This window comes from Trematomus bernacchii, unplaced genomic scaffold (assembly GCF_902827165.1).
Source record: "Trematomus bernacchii unplaced genomic scaffold, fTreBer1.1, whole genome shotgun sequence".
Taxonomy (NCBI): Eukaryota; Metazoa; Chordata; class Actinopteri; order Perciformes; family Nototheniidae; genus Trematomus; species Trematomus bernacchii.
The window spans coordinates 4,992,625-5,000,949 of record NW_022987593.1 but is presented as its reverse complement, the minus strand read 5'-3'; positions in this window follow the sequence as shown (position 1 = coordinate 5,000,949).

Here is an 8,325-nt window from a genome sequence, read left to right as displayed (position 1 = left end):
TGCACTGCACAAACTCTCTTCCACCTACTGTCTTTGTTGATCAAGTTTACACACAAGCTGAAGACCAGCAACAATAATTAAAGGTGGGGTAGGTAAGTTTGAGAAACCGGCTCGAGATACACTTTTTGTTATATTCCATGGAATGCTCTTAACATCCCGATAGCAATGAATATCTTAAGTGCTTTGACAAAAAATCCATAAAAAAATGTCATCTGTGGAAGCTGTAGTACTGTAAAAAGCACGACCAATCATTTTAGCCGGCCTGGCTAAAATAACTGGATGGCCGACCTGCCTGTCAGCTTTCCATCTGTGCACAAATTTATCTCGTGCCCTCATTGGTCATGTGCGCGTTCGTGTGTGTTGGAGGAGGGGCTCTGTAAGGAAGTGGCAGATTTTTTCCGGCTGTGTATTTTCAAATTCTAGCACACTCGAGCTGGTTTCTCCAAAATTACCTACCCCACCTTTAACACTATAGGGCAGGCGAAAAACGTTCACATAAAACAAAAATGGAACAACATCAAATGTTTAAGAGTAAAAGAAATCCGTGTATCTACCGTCCAATTGTTTTTCTTTATTAAACACGTAAACGGAAGAGCGTTTGAGAGGCCTTTTTGCTTTTTACCTTACTAAATGGACTCTATGGTCATTGGAGCGAGGGGCGGGGCGAAACTCACGGAAGTGATTTCAAAACAAAAGCACTCGTGTGCTGGAATGGTGATAATATTATAAACAAAGGGAAACAAGGTGAATTTAGTGATCACAACGAAAACGGCCAAGACACATATTGAGCCCACAAAACTAATGTTATTAAGGGCTGTAAATATAATAAGCCTATGTCTAAAATGGACAACATTGTTAGGAGATTTAAACTATACAGCGATTCTGCACTGCAGTCACCTCAGCCGTCTCTCGCGTTGTTTTTTCAAATCAGCCTGTCCTGCTATATTTGATGATCGATACGAAATATGTGTTACCATAAGTTCTTAATAAAACTGATACTGTTGGACTCGGTACTAGTTTGACTGCTACCAGAAATAAAATGAAGTACATTTACGTTGTACTTTGTGAGTAATCCTCTGTCAGAGTCCCCTCCATAGTAGCCTATGCATGTTTTCCGCTATCTTTGAAGAGTGATACAAATAAAATGTTACCATTAGTTCTTAATGATATTGATACTGTTTGACTTTGTATTAGTAAACCTGCTACTAACAATACATTGAAGTACTTTTACTGTGTATTTTTTTGAGTAATCCTCTGTCAAAGTCCCCTCCATAGTAATAATGCATGTTTTCTGCTATCTTTGATGAGTGATAAAAAGACAATTTTACCATTAGTTCTTAATGATATGGATACTGCTGGACTCAGTAGTCTTACACCTACTACCACAATACAATGAAGTACTTCTAGTGTGTTGTTTAAAAATAAAATCCTCTGTCAATGTCCCCTCCTGAGAACAAAATCAAGCCACTTCTGCTAAGTTTGATGAGGGACAAAAATGATTTTTGCCATTAGTTCTTCGTGAGATTGACATTGTTGGGCTCAGTACTAGTGAAACTACTTCCACAAGTACTATGAAGTACTTTTACTGTGTACTTTTGGATTAATCCTCTGTCAATGTCCCCTCCTAAGTACAAGAATGCATGTTTCTCTGCTATTTTGAATCAGTGTTAAACCACCTTTCTTCATGAGACTTATATTGTTGGACAGAGTATTTTAAGAGGATAGGTAGACATGATATCAGCAATACTTCCAGTCAGTACTCCGGCAGCAGCATGAGCCACGTTCACACCGGAGTACTTTTCACTTCTGCTAAGTTTGATGAGGGACAAAAATGATTTTTGCCATTAGTTCTTCGTGAGATTGACATTGTTGGGCTCAGTACTAGTGAAACTACTTCCACAAGTACTATGAAGTACTTTTACTGTGTACTTTTGGATTAATCCTCTGTCATGTCCCCTCCTAAGTACAAGAATGCATGTTTCTCTGCTATTTTGAATCAGCGTTAAAACACCTTTCTACATGAGACTTATATTGTTGGACAGAGTATTTTAAGAGGATAGGTAGACATGATATCAGCAATACTTCCAGTCAGTACTCCGGCAGCAGCATGAGCCGCGTTCACACCGGAGTACTTTTCACCGTACTTTTCGCGTTTAGTTCCGTTAGTACCCCTTATGGACCCAGGGAATGCTACTGAAGCCAGTTCAGTAGCTTTCACTCGACCTGGGAATCGTGCACAGCCCCACGGCATACCGGCTAAAAATAAAGAAACTCAGGCAGGACTACAAACAAATTAAAGACTATTATAACAAGAGTGGTAACGACCGGAAGACCAGTAAATGGTACGAGCGCTTGGATGCTCTGCTAGGCCACAGACCTTTTATCCCGGACAGCATCGACCTATGGTGTGGGAGGCCGCTCAAACGGCGGATTCAGTGGCCAACGATGACGACCACGACGAAGGTAAAATCAACTACATGCTCTGGGGTTTTAATCTGCACAATAATGGTCTCAGATGTACTTTTATTTGCACAGTAGATCGAGCTAGCCATGATAGGCTGAACAGGCTAACACTGGCCCCGAGCTGGCTAATAACATCTAGCTAGCTAGATATTCTCGGCCGCTATGAAAACGTTTTGACTTGTGAATAACTGTGCAGTGTTTCTGTAATTTGCTTCACTAACTCATGGCACTAATCGTGTGTTTCAGGCGAGGAAAATCAACTCTCGGGATTGGAAACAAGCGAGCTTTGCCTTCAAGATCAAAGCGCTTGCTCGTCTCCCTTACCAGCAACCAAACACAAAGGTACACACACTGTAACTTTGTCTTGAAAGAACGTTACGCATGGAACTGATGTTCACAATCATGTTTATTTCCTTCTTGGTACAATTATGAAACAGCGTGAAAACGTATTCGCCTAAACCGGCATTTACAAATGTTCGCGCCTTTTTACTCTCTCACAAAACATTGTAAACATCCGGGCTAGAGGTCACATGACTTCCGGTAAGAAATCGCTTCCACTTGGAGCATATATCGCCACCTACTGTTGATTTATTAAATGTTTATATTAAATCCTTGTCCTCAGACCAGTGCTTTTGAGGAATTTGAAGATCAGCTTGTTTGCTTCATTTCTTGATTTACTTTCATATATTGACTTGAAATCCATGTCCTTGATGTTGAGTTGTTCCAGTGCAGTTTTCAGAATGAGTCTTTGTCTGTTATAATCCGGGCAGCTAAAAAATACATGATGTATTGTCTCTGGTTGTTGGCAACCATCACAATTGCCATTTGGATGTTTTCCAATCAGATGCAGTGATGAGTTTAATCCAGAGTGACCCAATTTTATCCTGCTGTTAATGCTCTGTTCTCTTCTACTACTCCCCCAAGTGCTTCCCGTTCCTACTTCCCTTTGTATCTGGTATAAATGTCTGCCTCAACAACATTAAACAAAGTTCAAGCATACATGAAGCACTCTTCAAAAATACAAAACAATAAAGAAGGGCACTTTGAGCGGCAGCTACACACACACACACACACACACACACACACACACACACACACACACACACACACACACACACACACACACACACACACACACACACACACACACACACACACACACACACACACACACACACACTAGTATGTTGTAAAACTACATGGCGACTAAAACAGATCTTGTATCTTGCTTATTTTCCCCTCTTAGGAAAGCGGACACGGGATGCGAATTTCTTTGACACCGTCCAAGCGTTGGAGGACCGGCGTGCCGTGGTGAAAGAGTCGATGCACGGGGATCAGATGGTGCTGTTCACCAAAGCCCAGGAAACGGAGGACAAGATGCTCACCAGTTCATTTTATATTATTGTTATTACTGTTATTATATAGTCTTGATACAACTGACACTTTATTTTATATTGATAATGTTAATTTACATGTACAACTTCTATTTTATTTACATTAAAAATGTGAACTTCTATTTACTGTTAAACAGATCCTGTATCTTGCTTATTTCTCCTGACACTTTATCTTTAGTGACCGTAGCATCCTATACATCACATGTAAGCGATTATTCTGATACCATCATGTTTCATCGGTTATAAACTGGCAAAGCTTTATTTGTCATTTATTTATCATCAATGTTGCAACCTTGTGGAGGAATGGCAGGGGCACATACACAAATATGATAATTTATATAATTTTAAATATTATTTGACCTAAAACTAAATGTTTTTATGATTGTCCTCTGAGGAGGACATGGGGATTTGCAAACTTTTAATTCCCCCCCCCATTTTACACAACACAAAATGGAGTCCACTATGGGCCGAAACTAACATGTAGGTTTCCATAGTGTTTATGGCAGACGGATGCAGTGGGTCTCAGGAAGATATATAATAAATAATAAAGGTGGGTTTGCTGCTGAGCATATTTACTGTGTATACAACACACCTGGCACAGTTTATTGTTATTATATTGCCACACTGTACACTATTGTAATGTTGCCTGTCTTGACTGGAAAATAAAAGAGAGAAACAAAAGCACTGTACAAAAGATCATCTTTATTGTCAAAATGTTTACAATATACAATTTACACGCTGTTCAGATGCCTCATAAGGGCTGTGCGCGTGTCTTGCCCCCCAGCCTCGGCAATGGCTGGCCCATCAAGCTGGGTCGCCGGTAAGGCAGTCCATTCGTCCCTGTACTCATCATTACTTTCACAAAGGTTATGTAATATGCAACATGCTGCCACCTGGATTTTGATCTTGTCCATCTTGCAGTCGTTTCTTTTCATCAAGCACCGCCACCTGCCCTTCAGTCTGCCAAAAGCGTTCTCCACCACCACTCGTGCTCGGCTTGTTTTGTTATTGTACGCAAGTTGCTCAGGCTGCATTAACTCAGTTACAAAGCTGTATAACATGAGCACAAACAGCACAACTTCAGTCGACTCCATCTCCATCATGTCTGAGGTCGGAAGGTAAACAACAGACGCCTAATGTACAGCGAGTGGGTGGGCGTCGCAGTATACGCGGGAAGTTTTTCTTCTTCTCTTGTTTTGTAGCGGATTGCAAACAACTTTAAGGTGCATACCGCCACCTACTGTACTCGCCGTGAAGTGGTTTGTGGCCTGCCAGTAAAGCCAAAGCAGAAGAAGAAGAAGTGACGTCAGCGGCTCATTTGCGTAATCTTCCCTCAGGGAAAAGTACTCCGGTGTGAACGCGATCTGTACTAAGTGCCCTGGGGTAAAAAGCGCCGGGGCTCTTAGTGCCGGAACTAAGTACAGGAAAGTACTTGGTGTGAACGCGGCTATTTTTACACCTTGGAAAGTCTTTAGAGACTGGCCTTCAGCAAAGTGACAAACCCTTGTGACTCTTGTTGGCCTCTTATGACAATGCTGTCTTTTAAATAGGACTATTTCTCTACTCCTAGTTCGTTCCTCTCAGATTCTTCCATCAGTCCCAGTCATTGCATGTCAGTCAATAGAGATTGGAAAAATGTGTCCAATTCAACAAAATGTTTTTTTGTGAGTGAAGGCCAGAGCTAAATTATAGATTGTTTGATTGTGAGAGAAAAAAATTCCACATCCTCCTATGAAACGTATTTTATTTCCCTTTCCATGTTGTACTTATACTTACTTGTATTACAACATTTGCATGTTGAACTGCTGGATATCTTCCCCAGCCTCAAGGAAATACAATAAAATAAATGGATTCATAATGAAAAGAATATTGATAAAAATGTACAAATTAATAATGTTGTGTGCAAACATTTCAAATTTAAATATAAAATGAAAAAGAAGTTTACTTTTGAAATTATTTCTCACAAAAACCTTTCTAAATTATAGTAAATTGTAAAAAAAGGTTTTAGTCAATATACGTTTTTCTGCCTAAAATAGTTGAAATTGAACATTACGTAAACTATATCAAACACCACATGCATGGCAATTAACCCATTTTTGCCCGCTATTTAAATTGACTTTGGTTGAAGTTAACAATATTGATATTATATAGATATATAGATATATAACATATCATTGATGCAGTCTTTCTGAACACTTTTAAAATAAAATACTGCAAATGAAGAATATTTTTAATGTTCTGCACAGATAGTGCCTTAACTTGAATTTGAAAACACGTGGCAACTTTATTAATACAGCAGATGGAAAGATTTGTGGAAGGATAAATTCTTCATGGGCTTCAATGGCTCTGGTGTTTTATGGTTGCTTGTATAATCCTCAGATAGTGGTTTGTTTAAATAACTAGTGACATTTGAATAAATATAAAAATAAATATTGCAAAAAAGGGCTCCAAAAAAGGCACATATATAACCTGGCCGGCTTAGCCAGTGTGTATTTCTTCAAGCACCACAAGATTCAGAGTTTATAAAGTACAATTCTGGGCCATTGATTGTGTCATTTCTCCAAACACATACAGTAAAAATGCCTGTTTTGAAGCCTTAAAATGGTGCAGGAAAAGGACTTTACATTGTATTATACTTAAAGACAGGGCTATTCAGTTAAGAGAAGAGAAAAAAGGAAAGCAAATTGTTATAATGGGTGATGTAACATTAATGACATACATAATATGAGGTCCTTGGCACTCAGACTCTAGAGGGGTCATTTTGTGATCATGGGGCATCACCCTTGTACAGCATCAGGACAATATCATATGGAGTCAGACACTGGAAGTGTGCTGGAGGCTGATGCGTTGACTGCAGGGGAGTGATGGAAGGATGAGGCTGATGAGACTGAAGAATATGTGAGGAACGAACTAGCAGCTGAGAAATAATCATATATTAAAAGACAGCAGCTTCATAAGAGGCCAACTAGAGTGACAGAGTGTGTCAGTGTGCTGAAGGATAGACCAGCTATCCAGGCCAGTCTCTAAAGACTTTCCAAGGTGTAAAATGCTGCTGCCGGAGTACTGACTGGAAGTATTGCTGATATCATGTCCACCATATCCTCTTAAAATACTCTGTCCAACAATATAAGTCTCATGAAGAAAGGTTTTTTAACGCTTATTCAAAAAATAGCAGAGAAACATGCATTCTTGTTCTTAGGAGGGGACATTGACAGAGGAGTACTGGAAAAGTACACAGTAAGTACTTCAATGTATTGTTAGTAGTAGGCTAACTAATACAAAGTCAAACAGTATCAATTTCATTAAGAACTAATGGTAAAATTATATTTGTATCATTCATCAAAGATAGCAAAAAAACATGCATTATGGAGGGGACTTTGACAGAGGATTACTCACAAAGTACACAGTAAAAGTACTTCATTTTATTTCTGGTAGAAGTCAAACTAGTACCGAGTCCAAGAGTGTCAGTTTCCTTAAGAACTTGTGGTAAAAAATATTTGTATCACTCGTCAAATATAGCAGGAATAATGAAGAGCAGCTGATTTGAAAAAACAAACTCAAGAGGCGGCTGAGTGACCGCAGTGCAGAATCGCTGTATAGTTTAAATCTCCTAACAATGTTGTCCATTTTAGACATAGGCTTATTATATTTACAGCCCTTAATAACATCCATTTTCTGGGCTCAATATGTGTCTTGGCCGTTTTCGTTGTGATCGCTAAATTCCCCTTGTTTATAATAATCACCGTTCCTTCAGCAGGATACTATTGGAGTAAAGTGTGATTTGAGCACACGAGTGCTTTTGTTTTGAAATCACTTCCGTGAGTTTCGCCCCGCCCCTCGCTCCAATGACCATTAGACCATTTAGTAAGGTAAAAAGCAAAAAGCAAAAAGGCCTCTCAGACGCTCTTCCGTTTACGTGTTTAATAAAGAAAAACAATTGGACGGTAGATACACAGATTACAAAAAATCCATAAAAAAATGTCATCTGTGGAAGCCGTAGTACTGTAAAAAGTACGACCAATCATTTTAGCCGGCCCGGCTAAAATAACTGGATGGCCTACCTGCCTGTCAGCCTTCCATCTGTGCACAAACTTATCTCGTGCCTTCATTGGTCATGTGCGCGTTCGTGCGCGTTCGTGTGTGTTGGAGGAGGGGCTCTCCGGTTGTGTATTTTCAAATTCTAGCGATCTCGAGCCCGTTTCTCAAACTTACCTACCCTACCTTTAATACAATTAATAATTAATAACATTTTCTTAATCCTATTTAATCTGTAGCTTTGACATACATAAAGAGTCACTTAAAGAAGTTGGGTAATTTGCTCAATAAGGGAACTAAAAGGACTATCAGAAGGAAATAATAATCATTACAAAAAAAAGTGTATTCATATATTTAATATAATTATTAATCATATAAATAAGTATAAGTAATTAAACCAAGTTGCCTCTCTCGGGGAACCAAAAATCCACCA